The sequence below is a fragment of the Neltuma alba genome, unplaced genomic scaffold, assembly GCF_004799145.2.
Source record: "Neltuma alba isolate B1F8T4 unplaced genomic scaffold, ASM479914v2 tig00006061_pilon, whole genome shotgun sequence".
Taxonomy (NCBI): domain Eukaryota; kingdom Viridiplantae; phylum Streptophyta; class Magnoliopsida; order Fabales; family Fabaceae; genus Neltuma; species Neltuma alba.
This window is the reverse complement of record NW_021634335.1, coordinates 1-10,212: the sequence shown is the minus strand read 5'-3', so window position 1 is coordinate 10,212 and position 10,212 is coordinate 1. Positions and strand designations below refer to the sequence as shown.

Here is a 10,212-nt window from a genome sequence, read left to right as displayed (position 1 = left end):
CGGGTAAGAGATTGCTATCTGAGGTTGTAAATTCAGTGATTAACAATCCGTGCAAGTGGTAGCAAACATTGTGATTATCATAAATACATTATTATTGAAACTATATTCTTTTGACGCTCTTCTTTTTTTTGGTTAATTCAGTTGTTCAATATCGTTAAATTTACTTTTTTCTTTTTTCCTAATTTAAGATCACTGCTGAAATATCCATATTATGCTCTGTAGGCTTTGCTACTGTATGTGCCATGTGCTGATATACCTCCTCAGTCAGATCAAGACGGTAAGAGAAAGTTTAGAATTAGTTTTTTTTTTTATTAATTTTTTTTAAGCGCATTTCTTAAGTTATGCAGGACATTTTTTCTCAAGCCCTTGTTGGCATCTTAAGATTAAACTTACTTTATTTCATCCTTCTGAATTTCTGATAAACGACAGTACGTTGTGTTCGTATATGATGTGATAACATCATTATTAGGTTGGAAGTGCTGAACAATATCAGACATTCCTGATGATGTTTTTGATTAGTTAAATTCTTATCAGTATTCATGCCGTTGAAATATATTACATTTGTTCGAGAAGCTCAATAACTTGGGATGGGTCTTTCTTGATATTGCACAGCAGATGTGTACACGTATAAGGTATCTGCATCTCTTGAGAAAGCATTGAAGGTATCTTTGATCACATTAGATGAGTTTGACCATTCTATTATATTATATTATGTGGCCATAGTTATAGTTTTCATATTACAGATGGGGATTTAGTAACCTTTTCTTCAACTTAAACAGCTAAAAGGCAGCAGTGGTTTGACGAGGCAACATGTACATGGCTGCAGCCTTGTAAGAGCAAGGAGATTCTATGGTTATCATTCATCAGAGGAGTTATTTGTGAAGATATACCTGTATCCCAATGATTTACATTTTTTCTGTCTTGTCTTTCCCCCCCTTGTGTGTCATAAGTCATAACACGTGCAGTAACACATACACTCATATCTGATGGTAGGTAAAGGTAAACTGATAACATGCTTTAATTATTGTAAACCTTCACAATTTTTCAAGATATTATCCACAAGATGTCTCCCGTGCTGCTAATCTACTATTGGTACAGTTTGATCAGAGTAATTTCTTTCTTGAGATATAGTTCGATATAATGCAGTGAGGATTAAGCTTTCATAATGACACACCTTTTTCAGGCTGGTGCTGTTCTCGGGAAAAGCTTACAGCCCTATGAATCACATATTCCCTTCACTCAGTTTCTGGTATGTATCTCTATATGAACTATTCACGCTGTATTATGTTGCATTGAGTAAGTGAACAAGATGAAGTGATTTTCTAGTTTAGTTTGTGCATTTGCTGACTTACGTAGACACAAGCATCTGGTTGTAGATACCTGCTGAATTCAGTTGATCCAATATTATTTTTGCTTTTCCATATTTATATGTTGGGAATAGCGTGGGTGAGTCTGTAATGTACAGCAACCGTCTTGTGAGCAATGTGCTTGGATGTTGTTATAGATATTCTTGTGCTAACACATCCTCATGCATGGGTTTGGTCTTGTGGTATCTCTAATATGTAAACTTTTAAAGTAAAAATTGGAAAGATATTTTTAGGGGGTAGTTACTTAAATTTTTAAATTTAAGAACTATTATCTGTCTCCCTTTAGTAATTAAAAATAAGATTAAGAAGGGGATTGTAATGACGTAATCTTTCTTTCTTTCTTTGTTAGGTTGACTATAACTTATGGCATGGGTCATCTGCACTTGTTAAAGATGAAGTTCCGCCATCCTATGCCAGATTCTTCTGAGAAGAAATTGATTTTCAATAGTCAACAGACAGGGGTGAGTTGACTTGCGTGTCTTAAAATTTCCTAATTCTCTAGAGTTTTCATTTTAACTGACCAAATTCATTTATACTTATGTCTCTAATGGATATTCATAATTCAATGACATAATATTTTTAGGCTGATACAGATGGTGATGCGTGTTTAGGGTCAGCAGTGTGGACATCATCTATGGTCTCATCTGATTGGATGTGGCAACTTCCCACTGAAGTGGATGCTTCATCAAATCACGAGGTTCATTGTCCTAAACGTCAAAGCACATGTGAACTGGAGGGGGATGCTTCTGTGGATGGTTATCTTATACTAGCCCAAACATATTAAATCATAAATTTATCTCATGTATGGCTTTTTTGCTAAAGTTATTGAAATAATTTGGTTTGACAGAGATTCTTAATCAGCAGTTTAAAATGTATTCATCCCTTTCACAAACCCGATCAGATGTGCAAATGGTTCAGTCTCTTGCACCAATCTGGAAGGTAACATATCCATCTGTCTTTGTTAGTTCACTTTACAAGTTATACTTTCTGACAATGAACTAATTAATTGCTCCATGTTGTTTCAGGAGCAGCAGGAAAGGACTGGGATTTATGAGGATACTGTACCTCCTGATCCTGGGAAGCCATTGCCAGAAGTTGTTATAAGAAGTCTTTCTGCTGGTCTTGACTTTGAGAAAAAGTTTTTTGAAATGTGCTGTGAAGCTGAAAGCTTTGCATCTTTTACTTCCTTTGAGGAGTTGAGGTTTGTATGAAGCCATTTTCAGCTCAAGGGCATGCATTCTCTTACATGTTTTGACTAACAACACTAGCCTGCAAATTTTAAATTATTGCAGAGAAACAGACATAATAGGTTCAGCATCACCACCGGCTTCACTATGCAATGATGCCAAATTGCATGAAGAAGGGACTGAGGCAAATCTCAAATTGTTGACTGTTGATGAAATGCAATCAACTGAGATGATTGAAACACAGGGCATAAAGGCATTTTTTCTTAATTTTTTTTAATGAATACCAAATTTTCATGAGATTTTGTGAAGATTCTTACTCTTGAATCTCTTTAAATCTGGTACTGCATGTACTAATTGCACTGATTCTAATCACAAAAGTGGTGCAGATTTTGTCTAGACCCATGCATGTGCTGCCCGTCAATAAATCTGGACATGTAATATATGACTGAGTAATATATTTGACATTCCTAAATTGAATTTGATTGAAGTTACTCCAATAATTTGTTTAATGATGGAAACATCCTTGGACTAGCACTATGAAAAGTAATGTTTTCTGTGCAACTTTAGTTGTTATTATTTTGTTCCAAATATTTACTTATTTCTTATAGTGAGTAATCAAAATTCTTGTGAGAACCTTCTCAGAAATTGGATAAGTGTGTTTGCTCTTTTTTCTATGTTCCCTCAATAAATGAACTATAGAAATATAACCCAATGAAGCTAAAGGGACTATCAGATTTATTATGGCATTATTCAATATTTGACTATCTTTTTATTACAAACCTAGTATGGGTCTCATGCGTTGCGCAAAGTTTGAAAAGGTCTCATGGTTGTTACCGTTTTTATTTTATAAATAGATATATAAATGGTATTTATTCAGAAGTGAACTCTTTCTGAAGGACCTCATGCAGATTTACATTTCTTGTTTTTCAGGCTGCAGATAAGGAAGCACTGGATCTCCTGAAGTGGCTCGCAACTTGTCAAGCGGCAGAGGATATCAACTCTGATGATGAACTTGTTCGTGAAACCATTTTAAGTCCCTTGTTACCTGCTACAACAATTGATAAGGTGCTGGAGAAAGCTAATATGGATTATGAGAGTGAGTCCCAAAAGGAGTGTCAAGATATTCTTGATTCCATTAATGATCAACTTCAGTCGGAGTCGTCAAAGAGAAAGCCACTGGTTTTCTCTAATTTTGATCATCCTGTTGAGTCTTCATCAAACAATATGATTCCTCAAGTTGATGGTTCTGCTGATGATGAATCTTCAAGTCCAAGTGGTGGTTCAGCTGGAATTTCATTTGCAATGGACGAAAAAGGTGAATCCAATTGTTCTTCCAAATACTGTATACTGCAAAATACCAGAGCAGATACTTATAGCAAAGATAACAGTAATAAGGTATGGGGATCTTTGCCATTTTCAATGACCTGCAACAATTTTGAACGTGCTAGCTTACATGTTGCCCATACATCTGAAAGGGAAACTGGAGAATGTGTTGACTTGGTTTATTTGGCTAGAAATGAGAAAGAGAATAATGGCATGAAGAATGGGAATAAAGGTGCTTCAGACTTAAAAGAAGTAGATACACTGGATAATTGCTCTGTGCGGGACTTGATGAGGAGAAAGAGATGTTATCGAGTTGAGCAAACTGACCGTGAATCTGAAATAACTAAAAAACTACTTTTTGATGGGGATGAGAAGCTGACGACTGATGAAGGAGAAACAGAAGTCCAGAAGAGCTGTGTTTTGAAAATGAGCAAACATGATGTAGTGTCTAGGAAATCACCCCTTGTAATTGGCAGTTATGGTGGACCAACTCTCTCTGAGCTGAACAAGTTTCACTCTACTAGTTCTTCTGATTACTCAGGGGTTTCCAGTGGTAGAATGTTTAGGATTGACGGAAGTAAATCTTATGAGCAACATGGTCAGATGAAGTCATGTGAGAACGCTGTGGGTGTGAATACTGCAACTGACATTCAAGTACTGCAATGTGTAAAAAGTGATGAGAAAAACCCAGAGAGAATTTGGGTTTGTGTGAGACTATTGGCATAGAACCCTTTGTCAATGACATGATGGGTAATCACATGGGATTAACTCCTGCCATGGCAGGTAGGAATCCTTGAAGTAATCTGTTCTTGCCAACCTTGTCTGGTTCCCTTTGCCTGTGATATCTGTGTAGTGTCTTTTCGTCGGAAGTTGGAATTTAATTTCACTATGCTAATTCATTTGCTCTTCCTTATACGTTTGTGGGGCATATAGCCTGCTATTCTGATGGTGCTTGGCTTTTAGCGCTTACATAGGAACATTGAAAGGGCCGTGGAATCGTCCACTTTTATGATAGAAACTCGTAGGGTAGCAAAAGTTTGCGGCTTCTCTCTTCTTTGCTCTTGGATCTGGAGAGTTATGTTTTCAAGTGTTTGTTTGTTGTCCATAAAGTGTCGATGAACTAACTGAATCTCAGCTTCCCCCCCCCTCCCCAGAAAATAAACTCCTGAACCTGGAAGCATCTAACTGTAAGTTTGTAAACATAATTTATATTCTAAACTTAGGCTCTTTATAACAGATACGTTTTTCTAGTTTGTTTATTTTCTTCTTGTGCTCTCCACCCTGATTCTGCTGCCTAATCGATGAAACTTAAACTTACTATTACATTTGTCTTTTTGTTGAAGTGAAAGCTCTGGATGATGTTATTCCTGCTTCTGCCAGTGGTTCCCCTAATGAGATGGAAACTTGCAACAAGCATGTTGCCAATAGTACCCCTGATCCTAAAGGGAAGAAGGTCTTGGGTGTTGCAACTTACTATCAAAATGATGGCTCTTATCTGTGCTTATTGAAACCCAAAATTTTGCCTCCTTCTGAGGATAGTGTTCAGAGATGGCTACTTTGTGATGAGAGAGGTATTTGTTAAATCATGTGTTCATGCCAAATAAAAGGAATTAGAACCTGTTTGGAAATACATTAAAGTATAAAAAGTTATCTTGCTGACTCTCATGTCTGAAAGATCAATTGCTTTCTTATTAGAACAAAATTTCAAATTGCAAATGTTTTTTGGGGTTATTGAAACTATCTGAAAGATCTTTTAGCATATTTTGGGTTGTTCTCTGGCCTCTTCTCTTAGGATTTAGCTGAATTTGGTTTCCAGATCAAATGTTCCAAGAAACCGATGAAAAGGAGAAGCATTTGCCTAATTGGAATAGCAGACCTTGTCTTATGTCTAAACATGTCGAAGATGTTGATTCTGAAAAGAAGACTCCATCCATCAGTGGTGGACAAATGAATCTAATTAAAACATGCTTGGATGGCTCACAAGACGGTTCTCAGATTTCAGGCCCTGATGTGAAATCAAAGTCTACTCCCCTAAGTCAAATTGGGTTTCGTGATCCTGCAAGTATTGGCTGTGGCCAGCAATTGACGTTACTCAGTATAGAGGTATCAGAGATCAAGCTTTTCTTAATTCTGTTGTATTTGCATATTTTTTTGTAGTTGTTAGGGTCTTGCGAATTTTCATGTTGAACTTAGGTTGAAGACTTCATATTAGGCATTTGGAGTCAAGTTTTGGTGATTATCAAGGAAGGAAGGAAGAACATATAAGAGTTAATGCCCTTACATTAATGATAGAATATCTATGCTTATATGTATGTTTACATGAGAAATCATGTTATCTCAGCAGAATCAAAAGAATGAAAATTGATGCCAATCGCATTATTATGAACATTCACAAAATATATTCTATTTATTCTTTGGAAGTGACAGATACAAAAATTCCCACTGGGGTATCAAGTGACCTCTCCCGTTACTGATTGGCCATATTATATGTTTACATGAGAGAATCATGGAGGGGAATTATGCTGATACTCTGTCCCTAATCTCAGCATAATCAAAAGAATCAAAACTGATGTCAATCACATTATTACGAATATTCACAAAATATATTCTTTGGAAGTGACGGATACAAACTTCCCACTTTGGTATCAAGTGACCTCTCTGTTACTGATTGGCCATGATATATATGTTTTCATGAGAGAATCATGGAGAGGAATTATGCCGATACTGTCCCTAATCTCAGCAGAATTAAAAGAACCAAAGCTGATGCCAATCACATTATTATGAAATTCACAAAAATATTCTTTTCTTTTCTTTTTTTGGAAGTGACTGGTGCAAAAATTCCCACTGGGGTATCAAGTGACCTCTCCCGTTACTGATTGTGCCTATGTGATGACGGTGATAATTATCATCCATATTATCTGTTTCTTTCTTGGGAGTATTATTTGGTTAATAATTTTCTAGTTTATCACTTATCTGTTGTAACAGTGCCTTTTTTTTTGGGTGAAATGTAACAGTGCTTTTACAATATCTTGTTCAATGCTTTTTAGTGATATTTATTGGAAACTATGGATTTCTTACTCAATTAGATTTATACTTGTAGGAAAAGATCAAAATCTGTTAGATCTTGAGAGTTAGGACAGAAAGAAAGGGGAAGAGAAGAGAAGAGAAAGAGAAAGATAAGGGAGGAGAGAGAGAGTGACTAGAGTCAGAATCTAAACTCTAGAGAAGGAGAGGATATCTTGTTTGAATAATACTCGTCATACCTTCATGGTCTGATCATACAATACTTAAAGGACTAACATTAATAACTGACAGCATAGCTGTCTCAAACTGTCTAATAATTAAAAACAACTTAAAATAGGACAACACATGTAAAACATAAACTGACATTAACTACCCTTAGTCCTTGTGTTTCTTTCTAGAATAAACCAGCATAGGACACTGGACCCTAACAAAATCTTTTGCTTAAGTACAGATTCCTATTTTTCAATCCCTCAAAAAAGTGTGGATTTTTTTTATTTTCTTTTGGAACTATGTTTTCTGTTTGGTCTTGTTCAGTGTCAACTTTGTTCACATGTCCTGGTCAGATCTTTTGTTCACATATGTTGTTTGACCTGCCTTGCATATGCAGGTGTTTTCATGACAGATCAAGAGGAGAACTTTTGACCTGATCCCCGTGTTTGATGATCATCAAACGTTGTAGCTCTTGGTTTTCAAATGATAATGACACTATTGTAGATATTATTGTCCTTTTGCATTGTAAACTAGAACCTTGTCAGAGGTATGGTGAAAGTGAATGACTTCGCATTGCCTCAATTAGAAATTATGTATCTCTTCCAAGTTCAAACTTAGCAAGTGTTTGTGAAATTGGTACCTATGCTTATTCTTAAATTTGTTTGCAGAAATTTTGGGGGCCTATCAGGCTGCAAGGTGTTGGTCTTCACAGAGAAAAAGTACTTGCTAAAAAAAATTTATTAAGATTGTGTCTTCATATGATCCAGATATTCTGATGGGTTGGGATATTCAAGGCGGTTCTCTTGGTTTTTTAGCAGAAAGGGCTTCGCATCTTGTTTAGGATTACTTAATAGTTTATCTCGCACTCCATCTGACTCTCGGACTACTTCTGATGGTACTGAAACGTCTGAAAAAGATATGTCAGAAACTGCCATTCCGGGTACATCTAGTGCAGATGATGTACAAGAAAGTTCAATAATTGAAGATGAATGGGGACGAACACATGCCAGTGGAGTTCATGTGGTGGCAGAATCGTGCTTAATGTGTGGCACTTATCCGTGGAGAATTTAAGCTCTTTGTGTGCCGTTATCTTTTACTCATTATACTCAGTTGATGCTGTGGCTGAAGCTGTATTGAGGAGGAAAGTTCCTTCATTCACAACAAGGTTCTGACCAAATGGTTTTCTGGTGGTCCTGGACGAGCAAGATATCAGTGTGTCAAATATGTTACTAAGAGAGCAAAGCTGAATCTTGAGATATTAAGCCAACTTGATATGGTTATGATAGCATATGACTCTAGCCTGAATTTTCTTTTATGAGTTCTTCAGTGCTCATAGTTTTGATAGTCTTTTGTCGTGGTACTCTGATAGAGCTCTGCTCTAAATATAAAAGCAACAGTAGAAAATAAATGTGAGAGGACAGCAATTGAGGGAAATACTGAGGTTTTGCTATTAAATGCTTTAGAACCGAATCTGTGTTACAAAAAGGAACATCACTAATTCTGGCCAAAACCCTATTTCCTAATACAAAACGGAAAACACAATGAACTGAACAAAACAAAGCAAGACAAGGTCCCTCACTGGTGGTGTTTGAAAGATCAGCACTCCCCTCACTTCTATCCGACTCTCAAAACATAGTTTCAGTGCTCACAAAAACTAGATACTATTAGTAGCAATAAAAAGTGAGAAGCATCGTGTGTCTAGCATGAGTCTAGAGCCACTCTACAACATTATTTTCTCTTTAATCCCCTGAGTTTCCTTTTATAGGTCTGAGTAAAGCCAGCAGCTCTATCATACTCTTTTACGGGAGTCCTTCATATTGTCTGTCTTGCTGCATGGGAATGTCAAATGCGTTTACACTTTATAATAGCACATTTTTCTCGCTAGTCATACAATCTAGTTTATGTCTCATTTGATTCCTTATTAGCTTCATCAAAACTAACTTATTGGTCTGAAATAAGTTGCAAATTCATTTTGATCATTTTTATTTTTGTTCTTTTTTATGCTTTTGATTTCGATGTTTGTGATTCTTAATCATCTTTATTTCCTGGTGGGTTATGCTGATTTATTTTGTTTTCATAGGTAAATCGAACATCAGAACTTGCTCGTATTTTTGGTATAGATTTTTTTTCTGTTCTCTCCAGAGGTTCACAATATCGTGTTGAATCAATGTTTCTGAGGTTGGCACATACGCATAACTATCTTGCCATCTCTCCTGGAAATCAACAGGTTTGCGCACTATTTTCCCTTCACAACTTCTCTATTTGTGGATTCATATTGATGCTTTGATGTGACATGTCAGTATGTTCCCATCATAGACCATATTATCCTGCGTATTTTGTTTTAAGAAGTTTGGAGCTCTTTTCTCGTAACTGAATGATAAGAGCAGGATGTGGTGAGCGAGTAAGGCTAAATCTTTGTTAGAATGTGATAAAAAATCTGAAGTTCACATGCTAATAAAGCCAAGGAGGGTCTCCAAATTATAATAAGAATTCGATCATGAGGTGACTCTTGCAGTACGTCATACACCTGTTTATAATGCAAAGAGGAATAGGAACTAACTGTAAAGCATAACTGACACATTCCTAAGCCTAAGACACGATACTGACAATGACTTATCAAAACTGAAGCTGCAGTGGCTTATAAGGCCCTTAATACGCCACCCCACACAATCTTGAATTAAAAGTAAAGTGGGAAACGTAATCAACGGGCCCCTTTGAATGGCTAAGTCAGACCTCTCTCCACACTCCCCTCTTCTTCCGTTAGTATGTGTTTCACATGGTAGTCTATCACTGAAAAATGACTTCTGTCATATGCTGGTCCAGTTCTTACCCATCCCTGACGTGTTTTGCGAATTCAGCTGTTGCAGTTTTCATCTTGCCATGTGACATTGTATTTGTGTTATAAGAAACCCTCAGAATAACAAAACAGCACCGAGCACAATGAAATGATTGGTCCTTAGATGAAGTTTATGTGAGAATTTTTTTTTTATGCACATAATTATATTCTTCCTTCACTTGACTCATCATTGTCTCATTTAAGGTTGCTTCTCAACCTGCCATGGAGTGCCTGCCCCTTGTGATGGAACCAGACTCAGGATTTT

General features: G+C 36.5%; 1 pseudogene; it reads left to right on the top strand.

Annotated features, from left to right (window-relative positions):
• Positions 1–228: 228 nt before the first annotated feature.
• On the top strand, positions 229–10,208 carry LOC114749484 (DNA polymerase zeta catalytic subunit-like; annotated as a pseudogene).
• Positions 10,209–10,212: the final 4 nt, after the last annotated feature.